Source organism: Candoia aspera, chromosome 2, assembly GCF_035149785.1.
Source record: "Candoia aspera isolate rCanAsp1 chromosome 2, rCanAsp1.hap2, whole genome shotgun sequence".
In the NCBI taxonomy this organism is placed as follows: Eukaryota; Metazoa; Chordata; class Lepidosauria; order Squamata; family Boidae; genus Candoia; species Candoia aspera.
The window spans coordinates 184,159,515-184,183,655 of record NC_086154.1 but is presented as its reverse complement, the minus strand read 5'-3'; the positions used below and the strand labels follow the sequence as shown (position 1 = coordinate 184,183,655).

The 24,141-nt window shown below is 41.7% G+C and overlaps 1 protein-coding gene across 6 annotated transcripts in view; it reads right to left on the bottom strand.

The window, feature by feature from the left end:
* Window positions 1-20,967, bottom strand: part of ELAVL2 (ELAV like RNA binding protein 2) — a 135,037-nt gene extending 114,070 nt beyond the window's left edge. For 4 of the 6 annotated variants that reach the window (XR_010067312.1, XM_063295006.1, XM_063295008.1 and 1 more), the window contains exons 1-2: window positions 20,413-20,967; window positions 6,004-6,119 (exon numbers count right to left, since the gene is read on the bottom strand). The gene's annotated coding sequence lies outside the window, so the exon portion shown is untranslated. The remainder of the gene's footprint in view (window positions 1-6,003; window positions 6,120-20,412) is intronic. The other 2 variants (XM_063295007.1, XM_063295011.1) reach the window with 1 other exon arrangement.
* Window positions 20,968-24,141: the final 3,174 nt, after the last annotated feature.

Genomic DNA, 24,141 nt, shown 5'->3' with positions numbered 1-24,141 from the left:
GCCCACCCTACCTCAGAGGGTGATTGTTATTGTTATGATGAAAAATTAGAGGAGAAAGTGTTATTTATGCCAACTTGAGCTCTTGGGGGAAAGGAACAATTTATATTGAACAAATAAATCATGTTACATTAATAGCAGGCTGCTTCTTTTACATTCTCCCACTATCTCATGACCAATATTGGACTCCAAATGCCATCAACCTTGACCACTTTGGATGGAGCTGATGAGAACTGCAATCTGAATAGTTAGAACAGCAGCAAAATAACAACTCAGAAAACATTAGGAAACAGAACCCCCACAACACATTACAGAAAATATTTTATTTCCACATCCTGCAGAGTAAATATTGTCATAGCACGTATTGTGTTACTACACAACAGTAACTACAAATAAAGTTAAACCACAAATCAGATTTAACTCCTAGTGAGTCCAGGCAGTTTTCTTGATGGTGTTATGGAACTGGTTTGTCACTATCTTCCGGGATTTTTTTTCCAACTTTCCAGGCTTGTCTACAGCCTTGACATTCCAGATGATCCAAGTACAAAGCAAGGCAAATCCTGCACTGCTTCCAAGATCAAACAAACTGCTAAGTCACACAGTGCACAAGTTTGCAAATCAATCACCTTCTCTTACTTTGCACCACCTCAGTGGAGTGAGGGCTACTGGGGGACTTCTTTCAATGTTTAGATTGAGTTGCAAACAGTCAACCGAGGTTTGGGGGCAGGGGGATAACATGGTTTATTCTCAGTCTAAAAAAAAACTTTGGCTAAAAGAATTTTAAAAAACTTTGGGGAGGGCAACTCACTTCTGATATTGCCTGAACAGACTAGGGAGCGATACAATCATGGACACAAAATGCCAACTTCAAGTATAGTGGATGGGTCATATACTATGCTGGTGATAAACAGGCAAGAGAGTGACTATATATTTGGATAAAATCATTCTGGCTATATTTTTATTCCCATCTGAAATACCGTACACAGTATAGTTCTGGTCCCCACATCTCAGAAAAGAAAAGAAGGTGGAGTTGATACATGTAACTACTAAGATAATCCAGAAGTAGAATGTCCTCTCTAAAGAAAGATATAGTGTCCAGGCCTTTTCAGTTTAGAGAAAAAATTACATTAATGGGATAGGAAGCAAACAGAGATTCCTCTCATCTACCCATCAGACTCACTCAAAGAAGTTGAATAGTAGGCAAGGATAGGGATGCATTTGTGTATTTTAGACATTTATACAACTTTTACTTAACATATGGAATTTGCTGCTAGATGAAAATGAATTGATCTACCAACTTTTAACAGTGATGATCAGTCTAGGCTTGATAATTAACAAATGGCAATGACACACTTTCACTCTAATGTGTCCTAACAAAGAGAATGTAACACTTCTAGGCAAACTAACCAGGAATGCAATAAACGCGTTAATTTTTAAAATGCCACTTGATTATGAGTCAGGCAACTCTGGGGGAGAAGGTGACACATTTGTCATGTAAGTCACCACATTACTACAAGTTAAACTTAGCCTTCCCAATTGCTTTCTTCTCCTACTGGATTATTTGTGGGGGCCAAACTCCATGTTGCAAATAAAGGCTAGACATTGGTGCTCCACTGAATGTAACTTCCCAGTTTATTTTTATTAAAGGAATCTTTTTAAAGTACAGCTGGGGGAGGAGCCTGGTGGGCATCAAGCAAAGTTTGTTGGGGCACTGTATGGCTTATTGCAGGTCTGAGTTGCTTTTAACTCATACATACATTTTGGAGAGATTTGCTACTTTACATTACTGTATCTGAACACAGCAGAACAACAAGGCATTGCCCTGGAGTCACATGCTCTTTTCAATACATCCTGTAGCCCAGATTCAAAACCAGCTTATTCGCTTTAAAACTATAATAATGACAAAGTATAGAATCTATAGCCTCGTGTGGCACAGAGTGGTAGGCGGCAGTATTGCAACCGAAACACTCCCCATGACCCGAGTTCGATCCCAGAAGAAGCTGGATTCTCAGGTAGCCGGCTCAGGTTGACTCAGCCTTCCATCCTTCCGAGGTCGGTAAACTGAATACCCAGCTTGCTGGGGAAGGTGACGACTGAGGAAGGTAATGGCAAACTACCCCGCTGTAGTCTGCCAAGAAAACGTTGCAAAAGCAGCATCCCCCACAAAGGGTCAGACGTGACTAGGTGCTTCCACAGGGGACCTTTCACATAGAATCTATACTATGTAAGCATGTGAACGAAGTGGTCTTACTTTCACAACATGCTTTACTAAAGATTAATTACAATTTAGGATTCAAATGTGATGCTGAACGACAACTAATAAAACATGAAACACAATACTTTTAATCTCTTTCCAGGTATGCCGGGTAAGTTGGTCACGTACAGCAAATACATGAATCTGAGCCTTGCACAGAGGCACTTTCACATCTCTAAGCCATAGTTAGCTATTTCTGAATGTGTTTCCTACGCTCTGATTTATATAAAAGCTTCAAAATAGAACATACGCTTGAACCCATGAACCAATGACTAGCTTCTCCAATGGACTCCAAGAAGAGGAATATATTGTAAACCGCCCAGAGTCCCTCCAGTCGGAGGAGATGGGCAGTGACAGATTTTATAAATAAATATACAAGAACTTATTTTTCTTGCAAAAACTTAATGGATTTTACAACTAGATATGTGCTCACTAGCATATATGCAAAGTGTAAATCAGTTACACTACAAAGCCAAATCAGTTTGTTAGATTCTCATATTCTTACAGTGTTTGAATTTTTTTTAGTTAAGCAAAAACACTGCAGTCAAAGTGTTGACAAGTTATACGATCAATTATTTGGTCTATAACACCCAAAACCTTCCACCCACGAACACACTTCCACGTACAATTCAAAGCTGCAATTTCAGACCAGCCTATCTAACAGAACCTCTATCCCAATATGATTCAGCCTGAACTTTAAGATCTTCATTCAGGCCTTTCTGTATGCCTTGCCATCAATCCAAACACATTTCATGGAACAAGAATCTTCCCAGAGCTGCATGTTGGTTAAGCAATTTGCACAGAAGTGTTATTAGTTTACTATTTTTTTAGCACTGCAGCAGCACATTTTCTATTTAGTCAGCTTTTGGCTAGTTAGGGTCATCTGTGCTGTTACTTTTTAGATGCTTGCTTTTTTTTTAAACACTTTTAAAAAATCATTGTCCTTTTATTCATGAATTTTCATCAATTGTTTATTCTTGCTGGTAGCCACTTTCCTTGATAACAATGGGAAAAAAACTACAGCAACTCGATAAATAAAAAGTTCATGCAATAGTCATTTAGTATTTTCTTACCTTCATAAATCAAGAAAATGCAAGTGAACTCAGTGAACTATTTGGGCACAGAATCAGAAGATCAGGCAAATGTGGGAGGGAGGGCTGAGGAATTTTGCTGCTTCTTTCCTTCTTAAAAAACTTTTAGGGCATTAAAGTTGTTGGGGTTTGTTTGCAAAATATAAATCATATTTAAAATCTACTCTATAGTTGTAATAGTTTCTCTCCTCAAAATTATAGGAAAGAACACTGCCACTTTTCAGCAATCACAGAATTTAAGTTCAGCAGGGAGCCTGCAGGGGCTCTTGGAACAACAAGGGAACCATTCCAGGGCAATTCAGGAGCATTTTAGCCCTGGGGCCACAGGCTGATTACAGAGATACCTACAAAACCATTCTCATATACTGGGGACAGATACCTGTTGCAACTTTAAAGGCATAACTCTTCTAAATTTACAAATTATTTGATACACCTGAAAGTGTTAAGCCTATCTATACATTATCTGCATATACAACATTTTAAACATAATGCCTTCTACTATTGCTTTTACTTTACATAATAAAGCAATACCAACAATACACTGCACGCACAATTATTAGGCAAGTTGTATTTTTGAGGATGAATTTCATTACTGAACAACTACAGTGTTCTCGGTCAATCCAAAATATGTTAATAAACCTCAAACCTGAATATTTAAGGAAGTAGAAGTGAGGTTTTGGCTTTCTTAGGAGCATATCTATGTGTGCACAATTATTGGGCAACTATTAGTGTGCAGAATTATTATGCAACTAAATGAAAAATGAAAATTCCCCCATCTCACTCGTTTATTTTCATCTGTTAAAGTGAGAATAAACAAACAACTCAAAATTTACAAACAAACATTTCTGACATTTCAAACAAAAAATCAGTGACCAATATAGCCACCTTCTTTGCAATAACAGTCATAAGCCTTCCATTCATGGAGTCTGTCAGTTTCTTGATCTGTTGACAATCAACTTTTTGTGCAGCAGCAACCACAGCCTCCCAGACATCGTTCAGAGAGGTGTACTGTTTTCCTTCACCATAAATCTCCCATTTGAAAAGGGCCCACAAGTTCTCAATAGGGTTTAGGTCAGGTGAGGAAGGGGGCCATGTCATTATTCTTTCATCTTTGAGGCCATTACTGGCTAGCCACGCAGTGGAGTACTTTGATGCATGAGATGGAACATTGTCCTGCATAAACATCATGGCCTTCTTGAAAGATGCAGACTTTTTCCTGTACCACTGCTTGAAGAAAATGTCTTCTAAAAACTGGCAGTAGATCTGGGAGTTGATTTTGAGTCCATCTTCAACCCGAAAAGGTCCAACTAGCTCATCTATAATAATACCAGCCCATACCAGTGCCCCACCTTCACCTTGCTGGCGTCTGAGTCAAAGTGGAGCTCTGTGCCCGTTACTGATCCAGCCACGAGCCCATCCATCTGGTCCGTCAAGAGTCACTCTCATCTCATCAGTCCATAAAACCTTTGAAAAATCTGTCTTCAGGTATTTCTTGGCCCAGTCCTGCCATTTCAACTTATGTGCCTGGTGGTCGAGTTTCAGCCTTCCTTACCTTGGGCATGTCTCTGAGCACTGAACACCTTGTACTTCTGGGCACTCCAGGTAGGTTGCAGTTCTGGAATATGACAGCACTGGAGGATAATGGGTTCCTGGTAGCTTCACGTTTGATTCTTCTCAAATCTTTGGCAGTTAATTTGCGTCTTTTTTCTCAACACGTTTCTTGCGACCCTGTTGACTATTTGCAACAAAACGTTTGATGGTTCTGTGGTCACGCCCCAATATCTTAGCAATTTCAAGAGTGCTGCATCCCTCTGAAAGACTTTTTACAATTTTTGACTTTTCAGAGTCAGATAAATCTCTTTTTTGGCCCATTTTGCCTGAGGAAAACAAGCTGCCTAATAATTATGCACACCTTGATATAGAGTGTTGATCTCCTTAGGCCACACCCTCCCTCATTACACAAATACACATCACCTGATATGCTTATATCCAATAAGCATTCAGGTTTATACAGCTTGGAGGTGGAAAATATGCATAAAAATGATATGGTCAAAATACTCACTTGCCTAATAATTGTGCACACAGTGTAAATGTCAAGACCAATAAAGGCCACTATCAATAATATATACAGGATGCAAACAACCTACCTTTGCAGGACTAGAACACACTGCTTTGGAGGGATTCCCTAAAAATAGCCAAGTATGATGCTAAAAAATTTAGAGATTTGTTTGTGATTTGAATAAGAGTATTCCAGTTTTAGTATGGGCTTGGTACACTATACTGAATTGCATTTTAGTTTACACAACACACTTGTCAGACGTTTTTAATTAATTCCTTAATATAGACTTGTTATAAAACAACACCTACAACTCTTTTCATGTTTCTCAAACCAAAAACAGTTTATTATTTATTTAAGGGAAAGCACAGTGACCGTTAGAACATCTAATGGAAGATTTCAGACACGTGTCAACATCACTGGTTAGGAGGGTATCAAAAATAGTGCTTCCTATCACTGGGGTTCAAGAAAACAGCAAAGGAATGTATTTCATATAATACTTGTAAATGAGTAGCAGATATAAACTATTAATTTGATCCCGCTGTGAATTTAAGACTCAAGGAAAACATAATCTAGTTAGAGAAATAACAGTGCTTGCCTCCTACCTTTCAATTGGTTATGTTTGCAGATTCAAGATTGGAAGTGAGTGGTACATACAGAAATGCAAGTCAGTCTCAAATATCCTGCTCAGACTTGTAACTGGAGCGTATGGAACGTTCTGCTATTAAATGAACAAACAAATCAGATTATTAGTCTAGTTTGTTTTTTAAAAGAAAAGTATTAATACAGGGGCCACACTGGTTATGGTAAAATAAGCCTTATGCAAATATGTACAGCATGCCCCTTGCAGATCTACTGTGAAACCACTATATGGTACACAACTCAACTACTAATTAATTCCACAATTCTTAATTTGGGAGTGAAGTTCAACCAACCTTAGTGAGGCTTACTTCCAAGAAAATGTAAGATTGCCTAACCAAACAATTCATAATTTTAACCCAACTATTACTTTGAAGAATTTCTCATTTTATTTTCTTAGTCAGAATTTCAGTTTGCCTTTTATGTTTTTCTTCTTTTTATCATAGTTGAGTAAGCAACCAAACAACATCCTATGCTTTCTTTTCAGTAATCACCATTCTTCATATTAGGCTATAGAGAGCTTTATCACACTGAGATCTGAAGTCTTCTAGTTGAACAGTGTCCAGCGTTCAAGCGTATCAATGAGCATTTGAATGATTTCCAGAGGATAGCATGAAAACATGTATGGAATCGCATTCATCAGAATAGAGGTGCTCTCCAAACTGATTTAAGTCATAAAATAGAATTTTAACATTCTACATATTAAAATACTTCTCTGCGAGCATGCATGTTTAAGAATGCGACTTAACTTAAGCAAATATTTAGGCTTGGGCTGCTATGGTGTGCATTCTTATTTCAGGAAAAAGAGCTATTTTGAACTAGGACATTGACGTTCATGGCTATTTGGCTTCTTGGGGAGGGGAGCAAGATTGAAATAAAATGGTAGTTTCAACATTCAGTCCACTACAAATGGCTTTGTTAGGAAATAACATATATTCATGATTTAGGATGATTCTTTTCCTAGAGTCCAGTGATAGGTTTGAAAACACCCGATGCCATACATATCTAAGACAGATGTGAATCTAATTTTCCATCATATGGGGGTCAACTGGGAAGCTACATAAAAACAGTATATAATTTAAACACTGAGGAGGTATCACAATTTGAAAATTAAAATCATTCCTCTACTAAAGAAATTCCACCTAACTTTGATTCAATTCAGAAATAAAACATTTTGGAAGTGAAGAAACATTAATGCTTTACAAAATCCTCACACAGGTCAATCTTAGGAGATATTACAGATGCCTTCCCCAACCTGTCACAATCTAGATGTCCTGGGATTGCAACTCCCAAAATTATCTGCCGAGGCAGCTATTTGTAAAAGAAGCACTTCATTTATACAGATGTTTTTTAGAAACTGGCATCTTTCAGCCTGTCGCATTATATTCACTGATATACCTTTCCACAATAACACCTAGCATAATACTACGTGGGATTTTGCAACACTTCTTAACAAATTTAATCTTAACACCAATTATAACTTTCACAAGCTCAAGTGTTAAACTGCTTTTAACACCTCTACAATGCTGTACTTGATATGACAAGAGAAAGGAGACAGCAGTGGGATGGGGGTTATCTAGGTATTTAAGAAAAAGTATGTTGAAAAAGCCAAGTAAGATAGTTCCTTTCACACATCTGGCCACTTCTAGAACTACTTAAATTTCCTATCTATTGCTACTAAAACTCTTGTGTCTGTTTATAACCTTCAACTGGGCAAACCCAATGCATCATAGGGCAACAATTTTTGAAGCAAGATACCTCAAATGGGCTATCTTACAGAATGTGTCCAAAATCTGGGACCCATTACTCTGTGGAATTGAAATTTGGCAAAGCTGTGGCTGCTTCAGCGCCACCCGACCACAATTCCCAGAAACCCATAGATTGTGTAGTGCAAGGGGTGTATCCCTGCTCACTTTACTGCCTCCCTCTGACTCCTGTGCCCAATTGGCTGGCAAGGCTGCTGGTGAGGTAGGGCTGGCTGGGGGATGCTGGCAGTCAACAGGTAAACTCTCTTCCTCCCAGGAGGGGGCCCTTGGGGACACGCGGGGATAGGGAGTAGGGGCGCAGCTTTCCTCATGGTCCGTGGCTCCCTTTGTTCCCCCTCCCCCAGAAAAGTGGCAGGCAGTTCCACGGGTCAGCCAAGAAAGAAGAGTGATTTTCAATGTTCCCTGCCAGCTTCCCACAAGCAAAGTCAATGGAGAAGCCAGCAGAAAGCCAGAAGTCACACTCGCACTGCTTTTTTGCTTGCCCACGGTCATTCTGTTTCTCTGTTTAGGTAAGGAATTATCTCTGAAAGGACGACCCAATGGGTCATGGGTTGTCTAGTTAGGTACTGTAAGCTTCCATCACCCATCTAAAGTCATTCACCCAACAGAATTCTCTACTTCATCTGTTCATACTCTCCACAGCAAATTAAGGGATTTCATTTGTTTTGGGGCCTAACATTTATTCACCTACAGTAGTTGACAAAATAAAACAAACAAGCCACTTGGCTTAATGCCTTTTCCAGACAAGTTAGCAGAAAGAATTTAAGATAACATTACAAAGAGGTAAAGGACCATCACAATTTCTGAAACGGTATGCATTATGTCACTGACCTTTTAAAGTTTTTTAAAATGCCCACAAACAAGGATTCAATGTCACAACAGATACTATTTATTTACACTTCCAAAATACTGTACAGTGTTTTTAAGGAAGTCCCTCAGCAAATATCCAGATAAATTTTAATAGTTATGGGCTAAGTACACTACTAAAGAACAGGAATCACAGGCTCTAGAAAGCTTCTGTAGGTGGATTGATGTTAACTTGCTCATAAATGACCTGTATTACTGGTGAGCGTTAAGGAGAGTAAGTTTGCCAGTGACACCTTAAAGTAATTAAAAACAAAAAAGGGGGAGGGACACAGAAGCATTACAAAATGCTCTCTACAGACAGAGGGACTTCACTGACATTATAAATAGTTCAATGAAAGTGAGAGGAAACACACCAGGGAAAAATCGTAACTCCACATATGAGTTGATGGGTTCTGAGCTACCACCGGTAGACAAACAGAGGGAACCCCAGCATTGCAAGTTTAAAAAGTTAAAATGCTCAGTTAAAATGCTGAACAGTGGGTGGCTGCTATGCAATGAAATAAAGAGAATGTCTGTGGGTTTTCCATAGGCAACTGGCTATTTATTGTGAGAACAGATTGCTAGACTGTTCTTATAATTATCTGCTCAATACCAGGTATCTGCTTCTGATCACATCTCTAGAAAAATAAAACTTTGTGTCTATTCCAAGTCTCATTCAAAGATTTTGGCTAGTTGCCATAACCCAAATATTTCTGCTGCTGCACTTTTGTCATTTCTGTCATTATTATGACACAGCAGTTGCCATGTGAACCTGAAAAGCATTTTTGGCTGATTATTAAATAACTAAGGTAGCACTACTAAATGTTTCACTAGGAAGATATTCTCACTGAGTAATGTACAACTTACAAAAAAAAAAGGATTCTGGTCTCAGTAGCAACGCACCACCTAGAAAAACACAGAAACTGAAGCATCAGATTTTGGGCAATCTCCTTCTTTCCCCATCTCCCACTGTATAAACTGAACTGTAATCTGTTTAGACACACACCTATTTTCAACAGAGAAACACCATCCACCTTACTGTAGCACTAATAATCACTTATTTTCAATAGGCCCGCAGAATCTAAGTTCTAAGGTGCAACAAAAAAATGTTGTAATATTTATCAGAACAATTTTATTATCTATCATTACTTATTTACATTATAGTCCTATAAAACACTACAGTAGTTCTCTTTAGCTAGATTTTGATTGCAAAGTGGAAAAGTTTTCACTAAGACAAGCTTACATTATCACAATTGTATTCTTCTTTAAAGAGAAGAGAGAACAACAACATTTGTGCAAGTCTTATTAACCAATCTGACCAATTGCTAACAGTTATAATCCCTCTGCTGGAATGAGATTCTTGCAATTAAATACAACACATGCAGATGTGTTTTCAAGCATTTCCCCCCCCCCTACAAATAAGAGAACATGACTGGAATTCAAAGAATATTTGTGATGCTTCATGGCTCACCAGCTCCCCCACAATTCCTGGGCTGGCAGTGCAGATCTAACCATGTTTACTAAGAGTAAAGTCCTGCTGAGTTCAATGGGGCTTATTCCAAATATGCATGCTTCAAATTGCAGTCCAAATCTCAGCAGCCCTTGCTAAAATCAGCCGAATCAAGCAAGGCAACATTGTAAGTCTACAGTTGCTTTCTATCTGTATAATTTGGCACATATTATAGAAGCATAGCTCCAGTTATAATCCATTAGATGTTGGAGTCCCCACAATTTGACAACAAAGCCAGCTGGGCTAGTAACATAGGCCTATCTTCAAATGCTGGCAGCATTTTCCAGTTCTTTTCTCTGCAGAAAGGGATACAACTCACCTGCTGCATTCTTCCATATTCTCTTCTTCTGTTCTGTTTTATTTCACATACATGGTTATTTTTAAAAAAAATTGGGCAACAGGCCGATGCTTTCTAAAGGGTGTTTCTTATTCTTCTTTGCAATGATATGGTATCAGAGTCACAAGTCTTAACTTAAACTAATTTGGAACATAATCCAGTGCAAGAAACAGTATAATCCAGATATTAAAGACTTTCACAAACCAAATTCAAAATGCAGATTTTGACTCTTCTTCCATATGCATGTCATTAAACTCAAAACAAAAAAAGACTCAGTGTTTAGACTTTTAAGCAACAAATATTTTTAAAAATCCTCCTAGAAAACTAATCTTCACATTTAAAAGATTTAACTATTTGGCTCAAATTAAAATATTAACTGAGAAAATCCATGTATGTGCATTCTTAAAATGAAAGCAAAAGTATCACCTGTACTTTCTCCCACCAGCACAGGTCAGCAAAGATTCAAAAACTCATTAGCAGATAAGCCAGCAAAGCATCATTATTCTAGACGCATGCTATATTTTAGCTCCCCTTGTGGGGGAGATGGGCGGTGATAAAGTTTGACAAATGATTTTAGCATCATGATGGTTAATGCAGAATGTGTGGCTAAACCACTGAAGAATTATTAATTACTCGAAGAAACCACACCAAAATAAAATATAAACAAAGCTATTATTAATTAGATCTGATGGCTTGATAAACATTTTAGGTGTGACAAAAAAAAAACTTCCGGCATGACAATCAACATGTAGCATTCTTGCTCAGAGCCAAACACTAGCAAAGAAGCAGACAAATAAGAAAGAGGGAAGTCTCACAATTCATCTGGTAATTAAATGTCAGGGGCTATGCTTCACTGCAAAGGAATGGGATCAATATTCATCCAGAAACCATAACCTAATAATGAATATATACAGAATGTGAAATCTGAGATCAGATTTTGTCCAATCACTACAAGGGGCAAATTCTGTAGAGGAGAACCAGCAGTTGGCCCACTTTTCCACTGCTAAGGACTATTCGTTAAATGCAACACTGGCTTAAGATTGCAATACTTATTTTTAAGTATTTCAGTTTATTCTAACTGGAAGCCCAACCAGAATTCTTCATCTGATGGTCTGTTACAAAACTGGACCTAATAAAAGTAACCTTTTCAAATTCAGCTCTTTCTTTTACAAGGCAATTTCCATTTTTTCTCACCATCAATGTAATCAACTGTCTTCTGTGATTCATTTCTCTAAACCAAGGCTGTAGCAACAGTTGAAGGTAACTACTCAGTATGTATTAGCAAAGTTGAGCCACTACAGTTTTAGCCAATAGGCAAAAGATGATGCTGATCAGTTCTTTCTCCAGATATATTGAAGATTTAATTTCCTTTGGTTCGCAATTCAGAATCATTATATACAGTACATGCATGTTCATTCTCAAGCTCAGTTTGGAATTCTAATTGCATATAGGCATTCATGAGGTTCTGCTTAAGCAGCTTTTAACCAGAGCATTCAGTGTTTCTTATGCTACTCTCACACACTCCAGATGGCTTTTTTTCTTATATTCTTTTATATTAGGTCTCTACAATTTTTGTTATTTCAAGGTGAATGCAGACCAATAACTTTATATTGTAGCCTTCCAGATTAATGTCCACTCTAGATCCACAATCAACCATTTCTACTAGACTGATGAACTGTATTTTGTTTGTACATCACAAGTAACACAGGCTCATTTTGAACGAATATGATGGGCTCTGTTTGAAGCTATACCTTTATCACACTCAACAAAAGATGAAATTGTGAGATTAATTAAGGAGCAATAACTACAATAATTACACCTTCGTGGTCTAGGTTGGGGAGATCTAATCTTGTGCTGAAATTTTATTTAAGTATGCCCAAGATACAGAAGTCTCAGCTTATATGAGTGTGCTTTCCCTGAGCCCCAAAATAGGTCAGTGAGTTAAAGGAGAGAACGGGACTAACAAGAGAAGAAATATTTTGACTAAAAAAGCTAGAAATTATTCTGCTAGGGAAGCAGAGAAGTCTGATAACAAAAGCAATTTTCAATTATTAGTTTGCATAGAGGAAGGACATTATGTTGAATAAGCATCACAGAGTAAGAATCTGTACAATTGCCCAATCGAGCATTTGTAATTCCCATTAGTTTTAATAAGATGAAAACATCTCAGCCAATTCAAATCAGGCGGCCTTAAATATAACCATAGTTTACATATATCTAATTTTAGGAAATACATCAATAGTGTCAATGATTTTAATATTTTTCCACATATGCACTGCAGATTATTTTTGAGATGCTTGCTTATATATGCACGTAGATACCCATGCATACAGATCATACCTCAATAATTGCTGGCTCTAATATCTTTTTTCTTACCTTATTCGATTTGCTGCATCTGCATTTAGCTTCCAATTACTCTCAATAAAGTATAATAGCATTCAGTGTAATCGCCACTCTATCTAATCCACCAAGTTGAGAAATTCCCCTCCAGCCCACTTATAAGAACTCATGGTCCCAGACTTTCACTATTTTCAACCACAGTCATTTTTCCCCTCCTGAAAAATGCAATAAGACTCATCAACTTCATTTGTGGCCTTTAGCAACTCAGATTCCTTTGAGCATCAATTTGGTTGGAAAACCAATTTGAATTCTACAGTAATTTAGCAAAATGGTATATAGGGAATAGAATAGCTCACACTTGTATTCCCAGAAGTAATTGTGCATACTCATAAGAACCCCTCATGGGTATTATCACAGGGGCTGCTTGGTCCCCTACAACTCCTTCCTCAAGGTTCAATTTTTATTTAAGAAAAGAATCACTAACCTAACTGAATTGGCAGAATTCTATTCAAGTTTCCCAGCAAGATTTAATCCAGGTTTCAGTTTCAATATTTCAATTAGCAAATATAAAAGTAATCACAGTGACTACAAGGGTGTTTACTTTAAAAAGCTTCACTTAACTACATGGGGTTTACTCCAACACAAGCCCGCAATGGTTTGCAGTTATGTCATCACTGTATTACATTTCAGCATACTAATATAAAGATTACTTTACTTGGAAGTACAGTGAGCCTACACTCCCAATTATACAATCTGATCAAGGAACTGCTCCAAAACCTGCCTGCGCTTCTGACCAGAATCTAACAAGTCCTCCTAACTCTAGAATATCTTTCTTAACTTTGCTCAGTACACAGGTCAGGGTATTGTCTTGGAAACTCATTCATTTCCTTGTTCTAGAGCATGTCCTTCTCCAACCTTTCTTAACTGGCACCCCCAGGTCCCTTGTATTCCAGCTCCTGACAGCCCCCAAGTTGTGCAGCTGCTGGCCAGACCAACTATGGCCTATGGGAGTTATAACCCAGCCTAACTGGAAAGCACTAGATTTGAAGAAGGCAATTCTGCCACAATACAAGCAGAGCATTTTTAAATATATCAGGAGGCATAGCTGTGCATATGTCTGTGTGTGTGTGTATATGTGAGTGTGTACCACCCAAATACAACTATAGTGCTTGTTTTAGCACTAGTACATCTTAGGTTTACCCACACATCCTTACATTTTAGAAATTTTTTTTACCAAAACCCTGAAAAATAAAAGTGGAATTCTATTGTAGCTAAAGGACACAGCAAGAAAATGAAGAACCGACCTAACTCCTATCTTGCCCCCATTCATCACCTATCTCAAGGCGGCAGCAGCAGGACCCGCCCTCCCAGGACAAGGCTCTAACTAACCTGGTAAAGCCCAAGTAAGGCTTGAACTCAGCAGTCTCCAGAGGTTACAAGCCTACCTGAATCCGGGCTGGCAAGGCAGCAACCACCGCGCACGCCTTTTTACTCCACCAATAATGTCCGGCAATCGCTCAGCACCTGCGCGTGCTCGGGCGGAATTAAGAGGCACGCGGCCCACCGCCGAAGCCCCGCCCGTGGCCATCCCGCACACCTGGCAGGGCGTTCGGCTCCTCTCCGCCCCCCATGCAACCCCCTGCCGGTCGCGCCCGAAGCGCTCCGCTGGGTGCAATTGAACGCGGCTTTAACGAGCGAGCCTCCTGCCGAACAAGCCAACTGTTATTTTTGCGCCAGTAGCAAGGCGCTGGTTTTGCAAGCCCCTCAAAAGTCTCCGAGGACTTTATACAGCTCAAGGAAGCCAGGACTACTTTCAAGTATGAACGTTGCCTCGTGCAAATCCTTTATCCACCCCTGGCCCTCCACGCCTATCCGAAGTGAACAGCCTTGGCCTAACGCCGAAGAAAGTCTGCAGTCTCCTGCCTGATTCTTCGCGCGGCAACCGCATCCCGAGTAGCTGCGCTTCTGGCATCATCCTTAACGCTGCCATTCCAACGACGCGACCTCTATCCAACTCAGGAGTTAGTTGAGCTTCAAGGAGCTTTTTGAGCTCGTCAACCTGTAGCCCTTTTCTCCTTGGAAAGCCTGCCTGTGAATTTCTAATATAAGACCGCCGTGCGCAAGGCCAAATATCAGCCACTTGATTTAAACTTTAGTTTGCCCTACCCGAGTGGAAGGCGTCGTAGCGCCACGCCTGGTAAATCACCGAGGACCCCCAAATTTGCCGCCATTCAGGGCCAACCCCCGCTAGATTCAATGGTTTTTAATGCTAAAACAATGTAAACCTCTATTTGTCCACCTATACGTAGTATGGGAATTACTCCAGGGTAGCGTGCATACTGCAGCCGAGAGCAGCACCAGGACTTGTTTGAAATGGCCGAGCACCGTTCTAGGCATATGTATAACCGAACTGCAAAGGACCTCGCCTGGTTTTTTTTTTTAAGTGGGGGGGAGAGAATATTACATACTACTGACCAAAGAAACGCATCTCTTAAAAAGGAAAAAAATATCACTGATAGCAATGCACCATCTTTGCAACAGCCGTGTATGGCTAAAATACACAATTCTGCCCTCCCTCCCCCTTGCAGAAAAATAAAATCTGACCTCTAGGTTTTTTTTCAATGTTCAGTTCAAAAATTACTCTTGGAGTCGCCTTCTGCACAAAACGATAGGCGGGCACTGGCGGGAAAAAAAACCGCCCCTTCCAGCTCTTCACCAACAGGGGGCACCCCTGAAATGCGCCTGCGCCGAGAAGGCGGAGTCAAAGATTAAAAAAACCCGAGGCTCCGCCTCGACCCCACCTTCATCTGCTTTCTTTGTATTCTATGGTAATAAGTTTTAAATCCCAGCAGTCTTAGCTTTCATTCTCCTGTAAAAAAAAAAAAATACCTCGGTAAAAAGCGTCAATATCCAATGGGGTTTCGCAAACGTGTCTTTGCGCGAAGCCTTCATTTATATTGTTGCTGTTTATATTTCTGAGAGTACGTTTGTGTAATGTACCCCATTCTGATTTTTAGGCACGCGAACCTTTGCAACGAGTAATTCTTTTGAATCAATGGTTTTAAATGTCCTTATCGGGGAGGGAGGCATCCTTGCTCTTTATCATAATTCCAAAAAGTGGTCAGAGGAGCAGTTAACTTCCAATTCTGAACCTTTAAAGGCCTCAGATACTATGGGTGCTTCTTAAGAAGCAAAATCAATTCTAGTTAAAGGAATGGGATTAATTCAGCCTAGGGTGTAGATCTAGACCAAAATAAACTCGTTTTTGCCAGGATTCCCTTCAAAGCAAGACTGCCATAATAATGCAACTGCAATGGGCCCTTGTCAAACCTGGGATTTATCTCCCAACTAGAAGCAGGCTGTTTTGATGCAGTCTTAAGTCATAGCTCTTTCTCTTGAGTTTTCTCAGAACAGAGGATTGCTAAATTATAGCGAACTTGCCCTTAGTTTATATGTGCCTAGAATTACATCTACAAAACGAAGTGCATGCTTACTAAGTAGTTAATTCTAGCAATTTAACTATTTTGCATGAAATGGGTGTACAAGCTCAACCTTAAAACTGCACAAACATAGGGACCCATATATGGGAGTAGATCCCATTGAGCTCAGTAGTTCCTTCCTGTAAGTAATGAGTAGAATTGAGCTGTGCACTGATGTTTACCAAAAATTCAAAAAGGCACCCATGTGCAGTGAAAAGTCACACCTGTATTCCCAAAGACTTACTTCAAAGTAACCTTAGAAAGTGAGCAAGCAGATCAGGCTGTAATCTACTTTAAAATAATTCTACGGGTCAGCTGAATGACTATGGAATAAAGTCTTTCGAATTAGCAATTTTTTGGCTGTAATCCATAAAGCCTCTTAACTCTGCAGCGCATATCGTTAAAGATTAATGTTCGGCTATGGAGCTCCATGAGGGAAATCATTTGTGGCTCCCATCCATAAAGCACTTAAGCCATCATGCCAAGGGTAATGGTGGTGGTTTTCAGATTTGAACAAAAAGTCCTGTTCTCTAAATGAATGAGGAGGAAAGGGTTTGCTGGCCAAAAATCCCATTGGATCCAAACTGACTTAAATGCTTTCCAGATAGCTGTAATTTTGGTTGTGCAGGACCAGGGCTGGTTTTGTTCCTGGCATCTCTTAAAGCATTGTTTCTGAACCTTGGCAACTTGAACATGTGTGGACTTCAATTCCCAGAATTCCCCAGCCAGCCATGCTGGCTGGGGAGTTCTGGGAGTTGAAGTCCACACATCTTCAAGCTGCCAAGGTTGAGAAACCCTGTCTTAAAGAGTTGGGGAATGCACTTGTTTCTCCATAGGACCTCAGTCTTGTGTCCAGTCTCTTCAAGGGGGTAATGGCATCTCTCAAATCCAGAAAAGCACAGGTATAGCCTGGCCACCTTGATGCTCTTCACCAGTTCACCAGATGAACTGGGATTACAACTTCCCAAACGGAGCTGAGTGGGACTTATAGCAAGGTAAAGATTGCTGGCATCCCTGATCACACCAAGGCTGGCATGGCTCCTTTTAGCTCAAGGGGCCTAAAGCCTTTGGAAATGGAGCTGGTCTGGGTAGAAGTGGCTTCGGAACCATGGCTTTCCTGCCAGCTAGACCGGATTTACACACAAACACACGCACCCCAAATAGGGGAGGTAAGGAAAGCCGTAAAGAATGCAGTCGAACTGAGGGCTGGGCGGGGGGTGGTGTCATTCAGAAAGGGGAAACGGACCTCCACATCTTTCCTCAAGCTTCCTCGACTAAGCCCTGCCCGTTGGGCAGCTCCAAATCCCATCATCCACAGCCCTTTTCTGTTCCGGCTTTTGGCTAAGACGCAGTACGCGTGACCTTCACCAGATCATTCTGACGGCGTTGCTGTCCGCTCCCTCGAAGTCTCTCTCTAGGAAGCTGGTCGCGGTCTTGGACAGCCGGGCAGGGAGTCTGGCTGAGTTCATTTTTCCGTTCCCGGGGGCCTTTACAGCCCTGCCGCAGAGGGAAAGCAGGGTCGCTTAAAGGGTGATGCCCTTGGATTCCTAAGCGGGGCTCCGCGCGGGCCTGCTCCCTTCTTTAAATTCACAGCCCGGCCCAGCAAGGTAGCTTCAGAAACAATGTTCGGTGTCACCTTGGCCACATTCGCTTCGTGCGCGCCTCAAAAGCCCGCTTCGTTGAGTAGGGAGGACATACAAGGTCGGGCTCCAACAAGGCACTTTTATCATGGCTTACGATATTGAGAGACTACTCCTAACTAGGAATATTCGATATAAGTCATTCTGTCGAATTCTATTCTATTCCCCCCTCCCCCGGCCGTGAAATAGTACAGGTACCTAACCACCTTCAGACGGCAACTGTTTGGGGATACACCCCTTTCACAAACAGCTGTATTGGTTTGCTACACTCCTACATAGGCTCAGTACTCCTCCTATGAAATTTTTGAGGCAACTTCACACCTCCTATGAAATAAGCTTGGTTGTAAGTGCAGCGCAGATTGAGTTTGCAGCTTCTGTTTTTAGCGGGCCTTCCACTGAGAGAGGAGCTTAACTTTCCAGCGTTAGTCGCCTATCTCCTGGCCTCCCTGGTCGGCAACAGGGCTTGAAAAAACCGAAATTTGAAGACATTCCGAGCTAGTAGCCTGTGAAGATGGAAGCTAAGCCACGTTTCCACACCCCTTTAGCCACAGGTTCATTAGGTAGCACCACGTGTAAAGTGAAAATGGGCTTGGCTCCTGAAGTGTGTTTGTGTGAGAGAGAGAGAAGCTAAAATAAAGCCATTCCCCTCTAGAGGGTCCCACGAACATCTCTCCCATCCTATAGGTGCCTTTCATATACTTCAACGCAGCCGGATGGTCGAGCTGATTAAGATGGGGTCCCATTTTACTCACACCTGCACATGCACTTCAGGGGATGAAGGAGGGGTATCTGGATATTCAGCCTATAAAGGGATCGTCAAGTCCTCGGGCGCCTAACGCTCGGTCTAGTTCTGAGTGTGTGGATTGTGCTGATAAGTCACCTGCCCCCAGCCAATTGAAAACCTACATGGTTAATTTAATCGCAGCTCCTTGCTCCTATGCTCCTTCTTATTTTCTTGGAGAAACTCGAGAGGAAAACCAGCCGAGGGCCCGGACTAGGCACTCGAAAGGGAGACCTCGCTCTTCCTGTAATAGGGAGCTGTATGCATTGCACAGTAACGTGCTGGGCATAAATTAAGCGACAACAGCATAGCCTGAGGCCGGTCCTTGATACAACCGCAACCTCCTTAATTTCAGCCGCGAGAGACAGTGGATCTCTTCCTTTCAAGCCATCTTGTGCAAATGCTTGGCCGCTACCTAGCCATGATCGCCGTCTTCCTCCGCCACCAACTTCTTTCCTGCGAAAGCCAACCATGTCGGGGTCAGGGGCGGGGGGAGAGAGACAGGGATTGTGTGTCATCTTTCTTTATTAAATAAGAGGCGATGCTTTTCTTCCTAGATGCTGACACCAGGCGAAACGAAAGCAGGGTTTGGAACTGGGAACGCCTCGCATCCTCTCTAGCATGGTGTCAATTTCACAACCGAAGGGGGTCTGGGGAAGCATTCACTCGTCGGCATTAGGCTGACTCTACGGATTTTCGCTTTCAGGGAACGGCTTTTTTATTCCCAGGCTGGAACGCAGCCGCCCCGGCCGTACCCCCTCCCCAGTCAGGACCAAGGACAGCGACTTGGAGACACGGCTTGCTCGAAACCTAAGAATACACCAGCAGAGCTCCCAAGCAAAACGCCTTTCGGCTACATCCAGAACTGAAGCGGGTCTCTCCCCGCCCCCCCTTCTTCAGAACAAAGAAAATCGTGGCTCCCGGATATAAAAGCTGAACCCTCCCTACAGAGCGCTATAATTGACATTAGAAGGGTTTTAAAGAGCTGATTCTCCCATCCAGTCCCTTTATACCCACACATGTATATACAGTATATTTCACATGCGCACACACATACACGCAGACTGCCTGGCATACCTCGAGGCATCCGCTTTCACAGCTAACACACCAAGGTCTGCAGATTTTTCCCTTTTCAAGTCCCCGTATCCTTTCTCCATCTCTCTCCCCTTCCCAGCCAAGCAAATGCTATTCGGCTAATACAATTAGAGTTAGAAGCTTAATCCCGCCCGATCTGCAAGCGCCGATTTAAGCTCTTCAGAGCGGTACTCCTTCCTTCCTTCATTCACTCACTCACACCCCAGCCGAGCGTTGAGCACTTTCCGCTGATCCAACGCAAAGGTCAGCGTTCTGTTTTGAGGCAACTTCACACCTCCAAGCTAGCGAGCTACAGTTCCTGCGTGTGAGTTCTTAAATGTATGCATGCAATACAAAATGTAACAAAAAATGTGCATCGTCTACCCTTTTGCCGCTCTAAATGATATGGAGTACCTAACCCTATTCAACCGATGCTGCTGAAGCTGCTAAGAAACCAAGCGGAAGCGTGTGAGCGATAAACTTAATTGGATCTCATGCACTTTTATTCTTTCCCAAGGCAGCCTAGCCAATCTGACACCTCCAAAACTTAAAATCGTCACTATCTGGCAACAGTAAGGTTAATGAAATAAAGCACAACTTACCTTTTTCGCTTCAGTTTTTTAAAAAGGTAATACCGTAGGGTCTCCCAATAAAAAAAAGCAAATGGGTAGGTCTCAAGACAACACCCAAAATCTAAATTGCGGACAGTTGCAAATAGAAGATTTTTAAAAATGGAGGATTTTATTTAAAATCAAAGCTTCTTTTTTTCCACTCCCAGAACACGAAAAGAAATTGGGAGGGGGGTTAAAAAAAGAAAGGGGGGAACTTAAAAAAAGGAGCGTGACAAGACTGAATGGTCTCCTGTTACAACACAACTAAACAAAAAAGGGGGAGGGGAGGAGAAATAAAAGGTAAGAACAAAGGAAAGAAGGGATGAAAGGAGGGTTTCTCAAAAGACAGCCTCCCTCTCTCTTCCTCCTTCTTTCTAGCAGCTCCCAATCGAAGTAAGCTGCAGCATCTCTTATCTGAGAACAGGCATGAGGGGGGAGGTCGCCTTAAATGGGAGGTGGACTAGAGCACAGATTTATAGGAACCGTATCACTCGGCGCTCCTCTGCTTCCGCACGAGTGTGCGCGTGTATGTGTCTCTGCAGCCGTGCCAGGCTCTCCCACCTATCCCGGGTGCCACGCGCGGAAGTATACGCCGAATCCAGAGACAACGGAACTTGCTCGCAGAGTATCTTTCGCCTCCGATTGGTCCAAGCGGCTGCATCTGGCGCCGCCCTCGGCCACTGGCCGATCTGATTGGCTGTCGCTCAATGCCACTCCGACGGGCTCGATGGAGTCCCGTTTCAAGGTGCGTTGTGCTGAGCGATACCACATTCAACCATAGGGCGAACGGGCAGAGACCGACAGCAAGCAATCGAACGTGTCTTTTGCGACAAGGCTGCCTGGCAAGGAAGTTTCTGCACCGTCGGTTGTCCTTCTCGCTCTCTTTTCGTTTCCATTGCCCATTTTCTCCTTCCCTGAACTAGACAAATGCAAGACCGAGGAGTCCTTGCACCACCATCCTCCGCCCCTATTTTTTGCGCGGTATGTTTGGACCCTGAACTGCTCGTCTTAGTCTGAAGCTATGTTGAAACATCCTAAGCAGGGACACAAACCTGTTGTCACTAGTGTTCCAAGAACATGGCATGACTTCTGAGTACCCAATGGAAGAACTCCCGCGTGCACATGCACACCCCAACTTCACTGTCTGTTAGAGTGCAGTGCTGCCAGTGGATGAGGTAAGAAAACTTTAGGGAGCAAAAGGAAAGAATTGGGGTGACTTTGCTTCACTCTCCGAACTTGTCCATAAGAGAGCCACATCCGATAAAAAGGGCAGATTCCAATCAATTTCTCAAAAGAAAGGAAAAGAAAAGCTGGGCCTGCCTCTTCCTTTGTAGAAGAAGATCCTGGTGGGATTTATTACTTATTGGCAGTCTAGCTTTGTGGCCATACCGCCAATCTGCCACAAGTACCCGATTCTCCATGAATTTGGTTCAAAACCATTGCACGTTCCGCTGCTAAACTTGCGGGGTGTTTGGGAGTTAGAACAGCTAAGTTTGGGGAAGAAAATACTTTCACTTACTTCCTCTATACACAGGGGAGAGCGCGCTCCCCTAAACCCACATTCTCTCAACTATTTAGAGTTAATTCTCATTGAGGATTTTGTTTCTTTGGTGGCCATCAACAAAACAGAATATTTTCATGCTGCTGCCCCTCCGCGTCCTTCTCCTTAAGTCACCCTGTTTCCTCTCGAAGGGGAAAAGCTTTCTAGATAGACCATATTTGCTGAGAGAAGGGCGGCGGCGGCGGCGGCGGCGGCGGCGGCGGGCGGGGTGGGGGAGGGGGTTACTGCCTAGCCTGCTTTAAGTTGCATAGATCAAGCACTACATGTCCTTTGGAGGGTGATCCGCAACACACACGCGTGCGCTTCCCCTATCTCTTTAGTCCAATTGAGGCATTTGCATGGAAGAGATTTAAGGAAAGAGCGGTGCAACGCAAATTAATGTTCCGTAGTAGCGCGCCCTTGAGTGTTCAGCTGAGAAGAATGCCACGGAAGAGAGCTTGCAAGGATCCTACTGTTTGGCCGACACAATCTGAAGAGAAGGAAGCTTTGCTTTTACTTCAAGTAGCAACCTACAGATAAAATCAAGCGGACAGCTTTCCCAAAGCGAACCCTTCCCATCCAGCTAAGGGTAACCGAATGCTGGCTCCACAACGAACTCCTTGAAAGTTGAATTCTATGGGCAACCACAGCACCAAGGAGTTTATATGAGAGAAAATCGACCCCCAAATCAGAGCAATCGAAGATTTACTGTGAGGGACATCACTTCCTAAGAAGTCATGCAGTTCCTGAAAAAAAAAAAATCAACCTTAAGGAAGGGTGTGGGTTTAAGTTTCCAAGCTTGACGACCTGGCGGCGGGGGCGGGTGGGGGGGGAGATGATGTTTTATTTATTCTACCTGAAATTCTGACTTCGACAAGGCATGAAACAGATATCCACAACTATCCTTTTAAGTTCAGCCTTGCCCAACGATGCCAACATTTGAAGAAAAGCACAGCAACTTTTTTTTTTGTTTTTAATACATTCCACCCTTGCATATAGACACGCCCTTCGTTCCTTATTGTTCCTTTGACCATTGTCTGGGATCCCTTTGATGAAGCCCGACCATTGTCTGGGAAATCGGCATTTGAAGAATGAATTAGAAAAAGAAAAGGTAAGAGCATCGCCACCCTGGGCTATCCATTGGCAAAACCAAGGTAAGTATCTTGCTAGTTCTTTGAGCCCGAAGTCAGGACTCTGGAGATATATCAACAAAATTGGCAATGTTATAGAAGAAACAAAAGGAATGTCGCCGTCTGTAATGCCAGCAAAGATTAGAATGCTTACTAAGCTGATACTCCATCTTCAGTTCAGCTCATGGAAAAAATTGAACAGCAACACTTTTGCTAAGTTTTCAAAATCAAGCTTGAGAGGTTTCAAAAGTATTTCCTCCTTTTTCTGCTCCTCCTCCTCCTCCTCTTCTGCTCCCACCCCCACCCCCAATCTCCTTGTTATTTTACTTAAGAATTGAGATTTTTTTCAAACTTCTTCCAGGACTAAATGGGGTTTATAGAAGAAGGTGCCACAACCCCATATACAAGACAAGTGCTATGATACAGATTTTTGCCAAATAGCTGGATCAAAATTTTCTTTTATGTAAAAACTTCACAGTATGTATGAAGTTGACATTGCAGCAAATGATATTAAGCAGGAATAAAGCTGATAGAAAGACCAGCCTCACTCTAGGTATTTATAACCTTTTTCATTTTTTAATGTGTACTTGGCCTTGTCCAAAATCAGTTTCCAAAAGAAATCATCTTTCCAATATCAAATTTTCACACATACAAATGAAGGAAAAGCCTTACACCCTAGCTAAAAGCTGCATCTATTAAAATATATATACACACACACACAACTTTTCTGTGCTTCTTGACAAACAATGTCTTCTGATCACGAGCATCCTTGTTTAAAGTAGAACATTTTCCCTCCTCTTATACGCACACATACCAGTATAAACATACTTTGGACAGCAGTAATAACATAACCAAGCTCAATAATTCAAGATAGTGCAATGGGAAAACAAAAGAAGCTCGCTATCACAAATGTGAAGGATTTAGCAGCAAAAGTATATTGTCTATATTGTGCACTGGCTGGGAATGAAGGGGAATCTCAAAGCCAGTCTCCCATGATCTCCCGACTCAAAGTTCGGATTTTTTTCAGGACCATGGAGAGAGGGGCCGTAC